Below are 18884 nucleotides of genomic sequence, written 5' to 3'. Positions count from 1 at the left end.
CATAACCCTAATTTTAGTACGGGCGTACTGAACATGGTACGGGCGCATTGTTTTTTCTGAAGTTCATTTTTTTTTTTTTCAATAAACAGAGAATAAGTGATCTTCCAGTACACCTATCATCTGTATGCATGTATGCGGTATGATGCACCTAATTCTATTTGATTTATTTTTCAAAAGAATTAACCGATGCGTTTCTTTGCTTGGATTTTGCCATTCCTCTAGACGGGCTGTGCGCTACCGATTTCAGTAACCGAGGAACGATGCGTGTTATATCGAGATTGGTGTCATCGACCCAGTGATCATTCCCTTCCTTTAGAAGATGTATTAACCTTCCTATTGACCACTATATCTCCATGTTTCCACTAGATTATTCTAAAATCGTTTGGGACAAGAGAAAAGAAGGGAAAGGTATTTTTGTTCAAAAGTTTGTGTTTTAGAGGGGATTATTTATTGTTTTGAAAACGGTTTTTGTAAGAATGGCTGGCCAAGGTAGGCTCATGTGTTTAGGCTTGTTTGATTAAACACTTATGAAGTTAAGAAAGTCTTGTTATTGACGTTGTGATTCGACAACTTAGATGGTTTCCCTCGAACCTTTCTTTTTGAATTCAGCTCATGGTACCATCACGGATTTCTTTTGCTTTTTGATTGTCCTTATTTTTTTGCCTAAAACACCCTTTTGTGGCGTCTCAGCGGACCTTTGTTTTTGTTTATTTTTGCAACCCTAATTTTTGCCTAGGTCACCCTTTCGTGGGATTCCTAGCGGGTTCTTTGCTCTTATTTTTGCGCAGCCCCCTTTTTGGGTTTCTTGCCGAGCTTTTTTTGTTTTTAGGATTTTGTCCTTAAAGGATTTCTTTTTATCCATGATGGCACTTGTCGAGGCCAAGGAATGGTGCTCCAAGTTGTCATACACACTTCCACATAAAAATGATGCGGGTTTATTGTTATTAAGACAATTTTAACCTCATTCATGCTTATTCAAACAGGGTTAAAAATAATGTGGTCTAGAAATTTATTGCAAGCAAGAAAAGAAGCAATAAGAACTAATAAAGAATGATTTTATTATAATTCTAGCAGAAACATGTGCCCTATCGAGGCTCGGGGGTCGGGCTGTCCCCGAGGAGTAATCTCTAACAGTCATCAGGTCTATACATCCCTATCGGAAGGAGAAGAGCACTTGATGACGACGACCGGCCTTGACGCTTGTGAACCGGCCTTCTTAAAGATCTGTCTTAAAGAACGTCGAGAAGGATCTTGGTTCCTCTTCGTCCTTTGATCTTTATTAGGGTTGTATCCTAACCCTTGTTTCCCCGGATTATCCTTAATAATGGGTAGCTCGGGAATTCCTTGGGAATCCTTGCCAAGTCCTTGTCCAGGCAAGTATCCGTTCTTGGTGAGCATGTAGGCTACCTTCTTCATTTCTCGGGGAAACGTTTCGACATTGGCAATCTCCAATGCTTGGAAGGCGGTCTCTAGAGCTTCCTCTGCTGCATCCACGTAAGGTATGGCAGATGGCTTGCTGATGAGTATGTCATCTTCGGCTTGTACGGTCACCAGCTTGTCACCCACTATGAATTTGACTTTCTGGTGGAGCGTAGAGGGAACAGCTTTCGCATCATGAATCCAAGGTCGGCCGAGGAGACAGCTGTATGTGGGAGTAATGTCCATCACTTGAAATTCGACATTAAAGATGGTGGGTCCAATTTGGATTGGAAGATTAATTTCTCCCACCACTTCTCTTTTAGAACCGTCAAAAGCTCGGACGATCATGTTGCTCGGGCGCATTTGGATTCCCTTGATTGCCACTTGATCAAACGTTCTTTTTGGCATTACATTCAAGGAAGATCCATTATCCACCAAGACTTTAGCGATGTGATATTCCTTGCACTTTACAGGGATGTGCAAGGGCTTGTTGTGGTTCGGTCCCTCAGCGGGGATTTCTTCATCGGTGAAAGTGAGGTGATCGTTAGCCGTGATGTGACTAACAATCCCCTCAAACTTGTCTTGGGAGATAGTGTGCGACACGTATGCCTCGTTCAAGACTTTCAACAGAGCTTGTCGATGCGGTTCGGAGCATAGGATCAACGACAACAGAGTAATCTTTGCTGGCGTCCTATGAAGTTGATCCACGATGGAGTACTCGCTCTGTCGGATATATTTTAACAGCTCGTCAGTCTCCTCCTCGAATTCTTTATTTTCCTCGGTTTTCTCTTTTTCTTTTTCCTTTTCTTTATTCTTGGGAGCTTTATCATGAAGATCTTCGAGAGTGTAGATCCTGCCACTCCTAGTCATGCCCCCAAGTCCAGCGATGTTAGAGATATCGCTGTCGGTAGAAGAATGGATGTCGTATATCCATGGCACAGCCTTATTCGATTCGTAGGGAAAAGGTCTTGGAGCAGTGATCTTCAACGGTATCGGACCTTCCCCTTTATTCGTCTTGATTACCAACAACGGAGTTGATGTGCGTTCGCTTGGCGCGATTGTTGGTTTACACTTAATAACAAACGGCGTGCGATCCATTCTGAACATACGCATCGATTAATCCTTTCTTTTTATTAATGTTATTAATGAATTACTAGGAGAGATGTATGCAATGCACTCCCCTAGATCCCTCCATGATCTTCGATAAGAATGCATGATATGAGATGATAGCGTTGAATATGCATGCATTGTGTTTATTCAACTAAGCATTATCATGTTTTCAGGATGCTCCTAAGATGATGCATGATATTGCTTGGTTTGGATAAATAATTTTTTTTTCTTTTTTTGGGTATTTTGTTTTTTGTATTTTTTCGGGTGAAAAGGGAAACTACCTACATGAATGTGATGAGGGTAGATGTTAACACCATGTAATGGAAGATTCTTATTCCTATTTATTCTTATTCTAAAAGGGGAATGTTGTATGTTTAAAGAATGCAATGTATGCTCAAACAATGTCACATAAACAATGCACAAACAATTCACTCATCCACGAACAGTCACGAGCGAATCACGAGGTAGGGGTATCCTGCAGACAAGTGCATATTCAAGGAGGTTCTAACTGTTCTCACCGGTCTAAGGCCCCCAAGGTGCCCCCATTATAGGGACCCAATCCCTCTCGTCGTAAGTCGATGGAAAGCTCCAACGCACAGTCGGACTTGAGTTCATGGTTTTCACCTTGAGTGATGCTTTCCGACAACGGTCTACGGGCACCTATAGACCCATTCGACAACCGGCCGTACTAACATCCACTCCCTATGGCTTTCCACTCATGCCCCCGGGTATAGAGGGAACTGTTGTGTGCAAAGGTTCGTGTGCAGTTTATATTTCAAACAATTGCGAATATTTAAACATTCAACAGTTATTAAAGCCAATTAGGTAAAACGTATTATCATACAAGCGAGGGGTAATGAAGTAATTTTGAACTATCATTTTAGAAATAATCCATCACTAAATGGGACTGACTCTCGAGGCTTCCCCAGTGAAGTCGCCATCTGTCGCCACCAGCCGAAACGGACATTGGCATTCGCGACGATGGTCGGACTCTTTTTAAGTTTTGAAAAATGGTGGATTGTTAGAACGACTTATTCTCAAACTGAGACCTCATCGAGCTAACAATTTTGTTTAAATGACTCTCACCAATCCATGTTAATCCCAAGCGGGACCCTCCATGGATTAGTGGTTTTCGCCAAAAGAAGGGGTTCTTGGAGTCGCCACCAATGTTTTACTCAAAACATTGGAAAAAGATATAAGGCAATTGATTTTCGCAAATCAACTTCGGCCATTACAACCAGAGTTGGGTAAGGGAGTTGGTTACGTGTGAGGAAGGTGTTAGCACCCCACAACGCCCCTTTCGGGTTCCCTATGACAGATTATTTCATAAATAATAGCGTAAAGTTACTAAATTACCCCCATTTATTAGAAACGATTATAAGTAAAATATTTACATGATGAAAGCTTTAAACGTGTAATGCAACAATCAAAAAGCGGTAAAAGAAAGGATTTTGGGAATAAACCTTTGAAGCGTGCTTTTATATATTCAAAACGAAGTTTAGGAGGCTTTTTGGCGCTCCTTCCCACTACACGTCCGCTCGCTCCTTTCCCTAAAGATAATTTTTACTATGGAAATCAAAGAGATTTCCCTTCGACTTGTTCGAGTCTCAAGCTAATGGCTCATGACTCAAGAACTTTGTCGGATTGGCTCTCGGAGAGACTTCTAGGGCAGAGAATAGCTCAAAAACCCAAGAATACTCAGCACGAGGGTCCAGAAGTGTGGGAAAAGTGTGGGAGGACGTGCCAATGACGTCCTATTTATAGGATTGAGGCGCAATACGGCCTGGGAGGTCAATACGGCCCGTACTGGTTTTTTGAACTACAGTACGGCCGTGTTGAATTTGGTACGGCCCGTACTGAAGTTTTTGAACTACAGTACGTCCGTATTGAATTTGGTACGGTCGTACTGAAGTTCAAAAACTTCAGTACGGCCGTATTGAGTTCACTACGGCCGTATTGCAGTTCAAATGGCTCAGTACGGCCGTACTGAACCTCTGGGAGGGTGTATTGAGCTCCAATCCTCGCACACCCTTATTCTAAGCTACTCTAAGACTTCTAGACCTACAAAGAATCATCCTAGGGTCTTCCAGGAGTCCTTCCGGCTGACTTTCCTTCGGTCTTCGAGAGTCTTTGAGTCTTATTTCCGACCCGGACAATTTTAGGGGTCTACAAATACAACTGAAGTAAAAAAAATAGTTGTTGATATAATGATATAATATATAATACTATTAGATTAATTACTTACCTTAAAATCATTAAATAACATTTCTTTCATTTCAAGGCAATAACTTTTCCAACAATTTGCAGCATAAGACATCCTTGACATTACCTCAGAAATGATATAACGAGTCACAAATTGTTGAGTAAACCTCTTCCTATAATTCAATTCAAACCACAAATAGTTCAATAACATGAATTTAAAGTATTAATCATTGTCGCCACCCGCCGAAACGGACCTTGGCAATCGCGACGATGGTTGGACTCTTTTTAAAGTTTTGAAAAGTGGTGGATTGATAGAACGACTTATTCTCAAACTGAGACCTTGTCGAGCTACCAATTTTATTAAATGATTCACCAATCCATGTTAATCCCAAGCGGGACCCTCCATGGATTAGTGGTTTTCGTAAAAAGAAGGGTTCTTGGAGTCGCCACCAATGTTTTACTCAAAACATTGGAAAAAGGGATAAGGCAATTGATTTTCGCAAATCAACCTTGGCCATTACAACCAGAGTTGGGTAAGGGAGTCGGTTACGTGTGGGGAAGGTGTTAGCACCCCACAACGCCCCTTTCGGGTTCCCTATGACGGATTATTTATTAAATAATAGCGTAAAATTACTAAATTACCCCTATTTATTATAAGCGATTATATATTAAATATCTACATGATGACGAATTTAAATATGCAACAATCAGAAAGCGGTAAAAGAAGGGATTTTTAGAGAAGAAACCTCTTGAAGCGTGCTTTTTATATATCAATGAAGTTTAGGAGGCTTTTTGGCGCTACCTCCCTCTACAAGCTCGCTCGCTCCTTCCTAAAAAATAATTTTTACTATGGAAATCAAAAAGATTTCCCTTCGACTAGTTCGAATTCTCAAGCTAAATGCTTAGAACTCAAGAACTTCGTCGGATCGGCTCTCGGAGAGATTCCTAGGGCAGAACACTGCTCAAAAACCCCAGAATACTCAAGGAGAGATTCCAAGAAGTGTGAAAAAGTGTAGAATGACGTCCAAATGACGTCTTATTTATAGGGAACAGGCGCAATACGGGCCCTGAAGTCAATACGGCCCGTATTGAAGTTTTGAACTACAATACGGCCGTATTGAATTTAGTACGCCCGTATTGAAGTTCAAAAAAAACTCAATACGGCCGTATTGAGTTCAGTGCGGCCGTAGTGAAGTTCAGAAACTTCAATCCGGTCGTATTGAGTTCAGTGCGGCCGTATTGTAGTTCAAAATGTTTAATACGGCCGTACTAAACTTTTGGGAGGCCGTATTGGGCTTCATTCCCTCCACTTCCTTATTTTGAGCTTATTACAAGACCTCTAGACCTACAGAGAATCCTCCTAGGGCCTTCCATGAGTCCTTCTGGCTGACTTTCCTTCAGTCCTCAAGAGTCTTCAAGCTTTATTTCCGACCCGGACAATTTTAGGGGTCTACAGCTGCCCCCCCTTTACTTAGTCAAACGGCCTTTTTGGTGTACCGTTTGATAAGTAAAGGAGTTGACCCAATTGTCCGGGGAATGAGCCATCCTTCCGACTTGTAGTGTCTTCAGGTGGGAAAATTGTTGAGTAGCCTCTCCAGGTTGGTGCATACCTCCGCGCTTCTGTCACTTTGGTAGCGTGAGTCTTGCCCTCTCCAGGGTGAGTTTGCCCTCTCCAGGGTGAGTTTGCCCTCTCCAGGGTGAGTTTGCCCTCCCCAGGGTGAGTATGCCCTCTCCAGGGTGAGTTTGCCCTCTCCAGGGTGAGTATTAGTCGTCGCCTCTCCAGGCTTGTGCATACCTCAGTGCTTCTGATCACTTTGGTAGTGTGAGTCTTGCCCTCTCCAGGGTGAGTTTGCCCTCTCCAGGGTGAGTTTGCCCTCTCCAGGGTGAGTTTGCCCTCCCCAGGGTGAGTTTGCCCTCTCCAGGGTGAGTTTGCCCTCTCCAGGGTGAGTATTAGTCGTCGCCTCTCCAGGCTTGTGCATACCTCAGTGCTTCTGATCACTTTGGTAGCGTGAGTCTTGCCCTCTCCAGGGTGAGTTTGCCCTCTCCAGGGTGAGTTTGCCCTCTCCAGGGTGAGTTTGCCCTCTCCAGGGTGGCTGAGTTTGCCCTCTCCAGGGTGGCTGAGTTTGCCCTCTCCAGGGTGAGTTTGCCCTCTCCAGGGTGAGTTTGCCCTCTCCAGGGTGTTGCCTCTCAACATGGGCAGCTGAGTTTGCCCTCTCCAGGGTGAGTTTGCCCTCTCCAGGGTGAGTTTTCCCGCTCCAGGGTTTTGAGATAAGTTTGTCTCCACAGTCCACGATGCTGCTTCGACGATTGTTTTTGATTTTTGTGCCACTGAGGGCTGGATAACGCAGGGATCCGTCTAGGAGATGTGCAGTTACTCATAGGTTCTTGTGTCCCAACTTTCCATTGCGTAGTTGGTACCCATTGAGGAATTTCTGTTTCCTTGGGGTGTAGACACGAAGATGCTCTTTCTGATGTGAGCGATGCCTTATGATTGGCTGACGTCCTTTTGACGGTGGTGGAGTATCCCGGTTATCCTTATTCGGGCGACTCTTTTTGTTTTTCTGGTTTTGTTGCCTCTATGTAGGCTATCATCCGCTGGGGGATTTTGTCGTTTTGTTGTGATTAGCCTCTTCTGTTAGGCGGATCATCTTGACGTTCAATGATTGGCTGAATGCCGAATTCCGCTTGGGGAATGATTATTGATCTTTTTTGGATCTTCTCTTTTTGAAGGAGTGCCTCTTGAGTAGGCGACTGGGGATTTGGGGATCTTATGTATCCAAGAGTATTATTTAGGAAGCCTCTGCAGGCTTAGCCTCACTCAGCGCTTGAGTCAGAGAGCTATCTTCCACTGAGGAAGTTTCAAGTCCTTTGACTGAATATTTTGCTTGGATGATCGCGCTTCCATTGGGGATTTTGACGATCTTACTTTGATAGCTCTCGCTGGGGATTTGTTCCATGAGCTTAAGCTGAGGTTTCTCTGGGGAGTATTATTTCTGCGAGCCTCTCCAGGCTCAGTTATTCTGAGAGAGTATTATTTCGGCGAGCCTCTCCAGGCTCAATTATTCTAAGAGGGAGTATTGTTTCTGCAAGCCTCTCCAGGCTCAATTATTCTGAGAGAGTATTATTTCGGCGAGCCTCTCCAGGCTCAGTTATTCTGTATGAGTATTGTTTCGGCAAGCCTCTCCAGGCTCAGTTATTCTGAGAGAGTATTATTTCGGCAAGCCTCTCCAGGCTCAGTTATTCTGTATGAGTATTATTTCGGCAAGCCTCTCCAGGCTCAGTTATTCTGAGAGAGTATTATTTCGGCAAGCCTCTCCAGGCTCAGTTATTCTGTATGAGTATTATTTCGGCAAGCCTCTCCAGGCTCAGTTATTCTGAGAGAGTATTATTTCGGCAAGCCTCTCCAGGCTCAATTATTCTGTACAATTTGTTGGGTTTTCTGTATTTTGCCTTTTTTGTTGATTTTTGGCTTTTTCTGTATTTTTGCCTTTTTGTCGTTTTTTGGCCTTTTCTGTTGACTGTTGTCATACACAAGCAATTTTTCTATTTTTCTATTTTATGTAATTGCCTCATGATAAGGTCTTTGAAAATTTCTTTGTGGCTAATACGGCCATATCCATTTCAGTACGCCCGTATTGAGTTGAAAATTTGTTCATAACCCTATTTTTAGTACGGGTGTACTGAACATGATACGGGCGCATTTGTTGTTTCTGAAGTTTGATTTGATTTGATTTGATTTTGATTTTGATTTTTTTTTTTTTTTTTGAATAAACAGAGAATAAGTGATCTTCCATTACACCTATCATCTGTATGCATGTATGCGGTATGATGCACCTAATTCTATTTGATTTATCTTTCAAAAGAATTAACCGATGCGTTTTTGTTTGGATTCTGCCATTCCTCAAGACGGACTGTGCGCTGCCGTCTTCTATAACCGAGGAATGATGCGTATTATATTGAGATTTGGTGTTATCAACCAAGTGATCCTTCCCTTCCTCTAGAAGATATGTCAACCCTCCTATTGACCACTATATCTCCATGTTTCCACTAGATTATCCTAAAATCGTTTGGGACAAGAGAGAAAAGAAAGGAAAGGTATATTTTTCGAAAGTTTGTGTTTTAGAGGGGTTTTATTTTTTTTATTTTGAAAAATGGTTTTTGTAAGAATGGCTGGCCAAGGTAGGCTTATTGTGTCTAGGCTTGTTTGTTTAAGCATTTATGAAGTTAATCAAATCTTGTTATTGACGTTGTGATTTGACAACTTAGATAGCTTCCCTTGAACCTTTCTTTTTGAATTCAGTTCATGGTACCATCATGGATTTATTTTCGTTTTTTGATTGTCCTTATTTTTGCCTAAAACACCCTTTTGTGGCGTCTTAGCGGACTTTTGTTTTTGTTCATTTTTGCAACCCTAACTTTTGCCTAGGTCACCCTTTCGTGGGATTCCTAGCAGGTCTTTTGCTCTTATTTTTGCGCAGCCCCCTTTTTGGGTTTCCTGCCGAGCTTTCTTTTATTTTAAAAGATTTCTTTTTATCCATGATGGCACTTGTCGAGGCCAAGGAAAGGTGCTCTAAGTTGTCACGCACACTTCCACATAAAAATGATGTGGGTTTATTGTTATTAAGACAATTTTAACCTCATTCATGCTTATTCAAACAGGGTTAAAAATAATGTGGTTTAGAGATTTATTGTAAGCAAGAAGAGAAGCAGTAAGAAATAATAAAGAATGATTTTATTATAATCATAATGGAAACATGTGCCCTATCGAGGCTCGGGGGTCGGGCTGTCCCCGAGGAGTAATCTCTAATAGTCATCAGGTCTATACATCCCTATCAGAAGGAGAAGAACACTTGATGACGACGACCGGCCTTGACGCTTGTGAATCGGCCTTCCTAAAGATCTAGCTTAAAGAACGTCGAGAAGGATCTTGGTTCCTCTTCGTCCTTTGATCTTTATTAGGGTTGTATCCTAACCCTTGTTTCCCCGGATTATCCTTGATAGTGGGTAGCTCGGGAATTCCTTGGGAATCCTTGCCAAGTCCTTGTCCTGGCAAGTATCCATTCTTGGTGAGCATGGAGGCTACCTTCTTCATTTCTCGGGGAAACGTTTCGACATTGGCGATTTCCAATGCTTGGAAGGCGGTTTCTAAAGCTTCCTCCGCTGCATCCACGTAAGGTATGGTGGATGGCTTACTGATGAGTATATCATCTTCAGCTTGTACAGTCACCAACTTGTCACCCACAATGAATTTGACTTTCTGGTGGAGCGTAGAAGGAACAACTCTTGCATCATGAATCCAAGGTCGGCCGAGGAGACAGCTATATGCGGGAGTAATGTCCATCACTTGAAATTCGACGTTGAAGATGGTGGGCCCAATTTGGATTGGGAGATTGACTTCTCCCACCACTTCTCTTTTAGAACCGTCGAAAGCTCGGACGATCATGTTGCTCGGGCGCATTTGGACTCCCTTGATTGCCACTTGATCGAGCGTTCTTTTTGGCATTACATTCAAGGAAGATCCATTATCTACCAAGACTTTAGCGATGTGATACTCCTTGCACTTTACAGAGATGTGCAAGGGCTTGTTATGATTTGGTCCCTCGGCGGGGATCTCTTCATCGGTGAAAGTGAGGTGATCATTAGCCGTGATGTGACTAACAATCCCCTCAAACTTGTCTTGGGAGATGGTATGCGACACATATGCCTCGTTCAAAACTTTCAACAGAGCTTGCCGATGCGGTTCGGAGCTTAGGATCAACGACAACAGCGTAATCTTTGCTGGCGTCCTATGAAGTTGATCCACGATGGAGTACTCGCTTTGTCGGATAAACTTTAACAGCTCGTCTGTCTCCTCCTCGGATTCTTTGTTTTCGTCGGTTTTCTCTTCTTTTTCTTTCCCTTTATTCTTGGGAGCTTTATGAAGATCTTCGGGAGTGTAGATCCTGCCACTCCTAGTCATGCCCCCAAGTCCAGCGATGTTAGAGATATCGCTGTCGGCAGAAGAATGGATGTCGTATATCCATGGCACAACCTTATTTGATTCGTAAGGGAAGGGCCTTGGAGCGGTGATCCTTAATAGTGTTGGACCTTCCCCTTTGTTTGTCTTGATTACCAACAACGGAGTTGACGTGTGTTCGCTTGGCGCGGTTGTTGGCTTACACTTGATAACGAACGGCGTGCGATCCATTCTTTGAACATACGCATCGATTAATTCTTTCTTTTTATTAATGTTTATTATTAAATTACTTGGAGAGATGTATGCAAATGAATGACTATGAAATGCAAGGGCAATTGAGAGATTTCATAAATCAAAAACTTGATTTCATTGATCATAGAAAGTGTACAACTTATCATACGATGCTTTGAAGCAATTTTTTACAATATGAGAAAAGCCGGTAAAAACCCACAGGCGGGTTCATATTTCTTCTCCATTCGTCTTCGGCTTCCTTTACATGGCGTGCCATTGCTTCAACTTGCGTATGGACCGCTTGGCTCATATCATCACTGATCTTCTGAGCGTCCTTCGCTTTTTGAATGTGATAGTTGATCATGGCCTGTAGCTCATTGAGTTCGTCTTCGGCTCGATCCTTCTCCTCTCGGAGTCTAGCCATTTGTGCTAGTCCTTCCCTTTCCCTCTTGCGGAAGTTGGAAAGGCTTGCGGTTTGTTGTTGAGCAACTTCCCGCCATTGTTGTGCGTCGGATCGAGTCAAGAGCAGATCGTCTTGCATGTCCTTGATCAACTGTGCCTGCCTTGCATGCTCGGCTTCAAGGCGTGCTATCTTTGCCTTAATTTCTTGGAGTTGACTACTCGGTTCAACCTTTGGCATTTTGGATGCCCGAGTAGCCTCCTCATTGAGGTTAGCACATTCATCCTTGAGCCGCTCTATCTCGTGATCTTTCTTCTTGCATTGCCTTTGTAGACCATCAATGATGAAACTGGATTCTTCATTTTTCTCTTCAAGAACTCTCATCTGAGCTCCCATAATTTCCAGCTTCTTGGTCAAGGCGTCGACTTGTTCTTGCATTAACCTCCTTGTGGTTGCGGTTGCGGTTGCGCAAGAGGTGGATGGTTGAGACACCCCCCTCTCGCTCCTCCATATCTCGTAGTCGGTGGAGGCGGATACCCGAGGCTTTCCAAGCTCTCGATCTCCCTCATAGATTGGCTTCTCCCACGCTCTAATGACAGCGTGCATATCCCTCTGATGCTCGGAATCAAAGGAGAAACACAACCCTCCAAGCTCCTCTTTAGTAGGAATAATTTGAGTCCTCATTAGTTGTCTCATAACCAATCTAGGTGAGTAGGCTATGCAACCTCTAAGGCCCATCAATGGTATGCTTGGATAACTGCCGCATCTTGTCAATACATTACTTGGACGGAACCAAGGACAAACCCACGTGAAGTGCTCAATACTCCACTGTTCCATCTCTTCCTTCCACTTGGAAGCATATCGGCGGCGTACGGGGATCTTCGAAAAACTCCTCAACGGATCAGGCAAGGTCCCCATGTGACTAGAGGCATAGAAGTGTGTGATGCCCCACACATACAACAAGGAGGTGCAGCATCGGATAGTCTTCCCTTGCTTCAGAAAGCAAGGTGTCGGCAAGAATGGCAGGCACGGGACTCTTCATGTGTACGTCCCAAGCGAAGAAGGCGTCCATAGCAGCATGGTCCACTGTGTTAGCGTGAAAGGGGAATAGGATCGTCCCAAACACGGCTAACGCTAGAGTCTTGTTGAAAGCTAACCAATCTCCCTCACCAGCCAAGGAAGAAAGGTGGTCTTCAATCATTGCGAGCTTCCAACCCCTGATACTGCCGTTCCCCACTAAAGCGGATGATCGTGATGGCAGTTTGACTTGAGTCGCGACCCTCTCTACGGCCACATGATTTCCATGGAAGATATAGACCCCTGCTGATTTGGGCCATCGTAGCATGAGCTCATACTCCTCGAGAGTAGGAACTAAGTCAAACTGGGGGAACTCGAAACAATGCAGATCGAGACTCCAAAAATGGACCAATGCTCTCAGAAAAGCTGGATCCACACAAATCTTCATCAAGTCGAGGACTCATCCATAAGATTTTTCGAACTCCAAACGAGCCTCTCGTGGCATCAAGGAATAGAGGTGATCCAACCTCTCGGCACGGTACAATAAGAAGTCCACTTTCTTCAATTGCCCTTGTATTCCCCTAGATCCCTCCATAATCTACAATAAAATGCATGATATGAAATGGTGATGTTGAATATGCATGCATAGTGTTTATTTAACTAAGCATTATCATGTTTTCGGGATATTCCTAAAATGATGCATGATATTGCTTGGTTTGGATAAATAATATTTTTTCTTTATTTTTCTTTTGGGTATTTTTTGTATTTTTTTTTTTTTTGGTGAAAAGGGAAACTACCTATATGAATGTGATGAAGGTAGATGTTAACACCATGCAATGGAAGATTCTTATTCCTATTTATTCTTATTTTAAAAAAGAATGTTGTATGTTTAAAGAAATGCAATGTATGCTCAAACAATTTCACATAATCAATGCACAAATAATTCACTCATCCACGAACAGTCACGAGCGAATCACGAGGTAGGGGTATCCTGCAGAAAAGTGCATATTCAAGGTGGTTCTAACTGTTCTCACTGGTCTGAGGCCCCCAAGGTGCCCCCATTATAGGGACCCAATTCCTCTTGTCGTAAGTCGATGGAAAGCTCCAACGAACTGTCGGACTCAAGTTCATGGTTATCACCTTGAGTGATGTTTTCCGACAACGGTCTACGGGCACCTATAGACCCATTCGACAACCGGCCGTACTAGCATCCACTCCCTATGGCTTTCCACTCATGCCCCCGGGTATAGAGGGAACTGTTGTGTGCAAAGGTTTGTGTGCAGTTTTTATTTCAAACAATTGCGAAAATTTAAACATACAACAGTTATTAAAAGCCACATAGATAAAACATATTATCATACAAGTGAGGGGTAATGAAGTAATTTTAAACTATTATTTTAGAAATAATCCATCACTAAATGGGACTGACTCTCAAGGCTTCCCCAGCGGAGTCGCCATCTGTCGCCACCCGCCGAAACGGACCTTGGCAATCGCGACGATGGTTGGACTCTTTTTAAAGTTTTGAAAAGTGGTGGATTGATAGAACGACTTATTCTCAAACTGAGACCTTGTCGAGCTACCAATTTTATTAAATGATTCACCAATCCATGTTAATCCCAAGCGGGACCCTCCATGGATTAGTGGTTTTCGTAAAAAGAAGGGTTCTTGGAGTCGCCACCAATGTTTTACTCAAAACATTGGAAAAAGGGATAAGGCAATTGATTTTCGCAAATCAACCTTGGCCATTACAACCAGAGTTGGGTAAGGGAGTCGGTTACGTGTGGGGAAGGTGTTAGCATCCCACAACGCCCCTTTCGGGTTCCCTATGACGGATTATTTATTAAATAATAGCGTAAAATTACTAAATTACCCCTATTTATTATAAGCGATTATATATTAAATATCTACATGATGACGAATTTAAATATGCAACAATCAGAAAGCGGTAAAAGAAGGGATTTTTAGAGAAGAAACCTCTTGAAGCGTGCTTTTTATATATCAATGAAGTTTAGGAGGCTTTTTGGCGCTCCCTCCCTCTACAAGCTCGCTCGCTCCTTCCTAAAAAATAATTTTTACTATGGAAATCAAAAGATTTCCCTTCGACTAGTTCGAATTCTCAAGCTAAATGCTTAGAACTCAAGAACTTCGTCGGATCGGCTCTCGGAGAGATTCCTAGGGCAGAACACTGCTCAAAAACCCCAGAATACTCAAGGAGAGAGTCCAAGAAGTGTGAAAAAGTGTAGAATGACGTCCAAATGACGTCTTATTTATAGGGAACAGGCGCAATACGGGCCCTGGAGTCAATACGGCCCGTATTGAAGTTTTGAACTACAATACGGCCGTATTGAATTTAGTACGGCCGTATTGAAGTTCAAAAAAAAACTCAATACGGCCGTATTGAGTTCAGTGCGGCCATAGTGAAGTTTAGAAACTTCAATCCGGTCGTATTGAGTTCAGTGCGGCCGTATTGTAGTTCAAAATGTTTAATACGGCCGTACTGAACTTTTGGGAGGCCGTATTGGGCTTCATTCCCTCCACTTCCTTATTTTGAGCTTATTACAAGACCTCTAGACCTACAGAGAATCCTCCTAGGGCCTTCCATGAGTCCTTCTGGCTGACTTTCCTTCAGTCCTCAAGAGTCTTCAAGCTTTATTTCCGACCCGGACAATTTTAGGGGTCTACAATCATATTCATAAATTCAATTTTATTTACGGTTTAGAAACTGCCTCCACAGATATTATTTGCCTCCTATCAACTTCTACATTAGAATCTTCACTTGAAGGTACCATAGTAGGTTGTTGATTATCTGATGTTGGGATAGTATTTGATTCACCACCATTAATCAATGGGGTGGTATCAGATGATTGTCCACCACTAGCTGATGTAGCACCACCATTAGCTAATGAACTAGTAGATCCATCACCTAGACAAACATAGTAAAGAAAAGTTAGTATTTATGCATTTCATTTAAATAAATATAGAGTTAATAATTAAAATGTTATTCTAAAAGTGTACGAGGTGAGTGATGAGAAACATGTTGTGGTGGAGGATTCGAAGCAATTTGAGTGAGCTGATGGGGATTATTGGCTTGATTAACCCGACGCCCTTTTCCTCGAGTAGTTGGCATAATGATTACCTACATAAAATTAAAACAACAAAAAGTGATCATTTATATGGGAAAGTAAAGTCATAAAGAACCACAAGTAATCAAATAAGGCAATATTAGTACCAATTAGAAACCCTTTTATCTATTTCTTATTTTAACACTAAAAAATGAGTAATTATGTGTAATGTGTTGAAACTAAAACCTTTTAGAATATATTCATCACCTTTCAAAATCAAGTTGTTAATCATAACTAGATTTTGAATCATATAATTCCTCGTCATCTATGAACTCGTTAATATCTTCAATCTCATTATCTTCAATATCATCAATGAAGTGATCATGATGCAAGTTGTCCATTGGATGAGGTATATCATTGTTGCCTACTTCTTCCATTGAAGCAATTCCATCAAACAATGGTATCGTCTCATCGTGTATAACACTTTGGTGTGCTCTTACGGATCCATCATCTTGATAATAATCAGTATAAGTTAGCTCATTTGAACCACCAAATTCATCATTTAATCCAACCTAATAATTTAAAATTTGAGAAATTTAAATTGACTTATCCAAACAAAATATTTTAAGAATGATAGAAATTGAAATCAAAGTAATTCAAATACCAAGAATTTAAAATTTCTTGAATTTGTAAAATACGTCATCCAAACACACCATAAAGCAATTTTCAAGGGATTTATTCTCTAAATTTGCGAGGGAGTTAATAACAATTTGCGAGGGTCCTGTTCTCTAAATTTGCGAGGGATTACTGAAAAAACGTTTCCCTCACTAATTTGCGAAGGCTTTGCGAGGCATTTGCGAGGGCTATACTTATAACTCATTGGCGAGGGATTTGCGACACAAAAAGTCCCTCGCTAGATGAAAAATTCATTTTTTTTATTTTGTCTCATAATTTGGCGAGGGATTTGCGAGGGCCTAAGTTCCTCGCTAAATAAGCACTAACTTCAGCGACGGATTTGCGAGGAGATAAAGGTTGGTCACAAAATGTTTCTATTTAGCGAGGGAATTTAGTGAGGGATATAAACCCAAGCTATTTGCTCGTTAATTAGCGAGGGATTTGAGAGGAAATGTGTCCCTCGCTGGTCCCTCGCTAATTAGCGAGCAAATAGCTTGGGTTTATATCCCTCGCTAAATTCCCTAGCTAATCCGCGAAATTCTTATAGTATGTGGCCGAGAGTGAGCTCCCAATTTCCACTAGAAGCAAGGTGATCCTAGCTCTACAAAGAGAGAAGCTCAAGTAGAGAAGGAGAAAGGCTTGTAAAGGTGACTTTTGGTGGAGAGAATTTGCAAGAAGAATTCTCATATATTTCCAAAAGTGGTGACAGAATCCGACCAAGGTGAATTTATAGGGAGAGTAGTGTAGTGAACAAGTTTGGCTTGACCTAAGGTTAAGTTAAACCATACCATGGTTTAACTAACCTTAGGCGCCAAAATTTGAATGTTTAAATTCAAATTTTGGTGCCAAATCCGGTCACCACCATGTGCGCCTCCCATTTGGATGTAATTTGGTATTCATTTAAGCATAATTTTGGTCACACAATGTGCATGTGTGCACATGGCTGAAATGCATACTAAATGGAATACTAATTACATGCAAATGAACATGCACATGCTAGCCTAGATTAACCCTAAATTCACATGGCAATGAAATGAAATTCCTATGCTAGGTGGCCGAAATACAAGGCCCAAAAATACAATACAAGCCCAAAGGCCCAAACCTATACTACAACCTAATCTACTTGGGCTTGAGTCAAAGCCCAAATAAAGAGTACTATGGGCTTCTCTTGAGCATTCGCCTATTCTTCATGTATCCTCTTGGCCATAGCCCTAGTAGTTGGGCCTTTGGCCCATGGGCCTCCTCCATCATCCCCTCCCTCTTGAAGAGGAATTGTCCTCAAATCCAAAGAGTCCTCCTCTTGGTCAGCAAGTCCTGTAAAAAGAGATAAATAAGATATATTGAAACTGGGACTAACTCCATACTCATAGGGAAGATCTAGGACATAGGCATTATTATTTATTCGCTTAAGGACTTGATAGGGTCCATCCCCTCTAGGACTAAGTTTAGACTTTCTTTTGGAAGGAAATCTATCCTTCCTAAGGTGGAGCCAAACCTATTCTTAACAAATTCAGCCCTAGATGTTCCTTCTTTATGAATAAAAGAAGCAACATCAGGTAGGGGTAATAAGTCTAAGGAGTAAGAGCATTGAAACCATAAACAATCTCAAAAAGAGACATCTTAGTGGTTTTATGAACCACCCTATTATAGGCAAACTCCACATGAGGGAGATAGTCATCCCATGACTTTTTATTGCCCTTGAGGATTGCCCTCAACATAGCTCCAAGAGACCTATTGACTACCTCAGTTTGCCCATCAGTTTGTGGGTGACATGTGGTAGAAAATAGAAGTTTAGTTCCTAGCCTTGCCCACAAAGTTTTCCAAAAATGTCTAAGGAACTTAACATCTCTATCCGAAACTATAGTTTTAGGTATCCCATGAAGTCTCACTATTTCTTGAAAGAATAACTTAGCAATATTGCTTGCATCATCCACTTTGTGGCATGGAATAAAGTGTGCCATCTTACTAAAACAGTCCACTACCACAAAGATGGAATCCTTTCCTCTTTGGGTTCTAGGCAAACCAAGGATAAAATCCATGGAAATGTCTACCCAAGGAGCATTGGATATTGGCAAGGGGGTGTATAGTCCATGAGGTTTTATTGTAGATTTAGCTTGAAGACAAGCTATGCATCTAGTACAAAACCTTTGAACATCTCTTTTCATATGAGGCCAAAAGAATTTCTCTTTTAAAAGTAAAAGAGTCTTCTCAATTCCAAAATGCCCCATGGGCCCACCTTCATGGCTCTCCTTTACCAAGAGTTTCCTAATAGATCCTTAGGGAATACAAAGTTTGTTTTCTTTAAAGAGAAACCCCTCGGAAATATAGTAACCTTGATAAGATTTTTGAATACATAGGAGATAAAAGTTAGCAAAATCAGGATCTTTCCCATACAATTCCTTTATGTCATCAAACCCTAGTATTTGAGATCCTAGGATGTTTAACAACACATGTCTTCTTGATAAAGCATCAACTACTATATTAATAGATCCCTTCTTGTACTTGATGACATAAGGAAATTGTTCTAGGTACTCAACCCATTTTGCATGCCTCTTATTTAACTTACCTTGGCCCTTCAAGTATTTAAGTGATTCATGATCACTATGAATGACAAATTCCTTGGTTACAAGATAATGTTCCCAAGTTTGAAGGGCTCAAACCAAAGCATACAACTTCTTGTCATAGGTTGGGTAGTTCAAGGCAGCCCCATGAAGTTTTTCACTAAAATAAGCTATAGGGTGGCCACCTTGTAACAACACAGCTCCTATGCCAAGACCTGAAGCATCACATTCTAGCTCAAAAGTTTTGCTAA

Source organism: Cajanus cajan, chromosome 5, assembly GCF_000230855.2.
Source record: "Cajanus cajan strain Asha chromosome 5, NIPB_CcT2T_4, whole genome shotgun sequence".
Taxonomy (NCBI): Eukaryota; Viridiplantae; Streptophyta; class Magnoliopsida; order Fabales; family Fabaceae; genus Cajanus; species Cajanus cajan.
Note: the sequence above shows the minus strand (reverse complement) of the source record.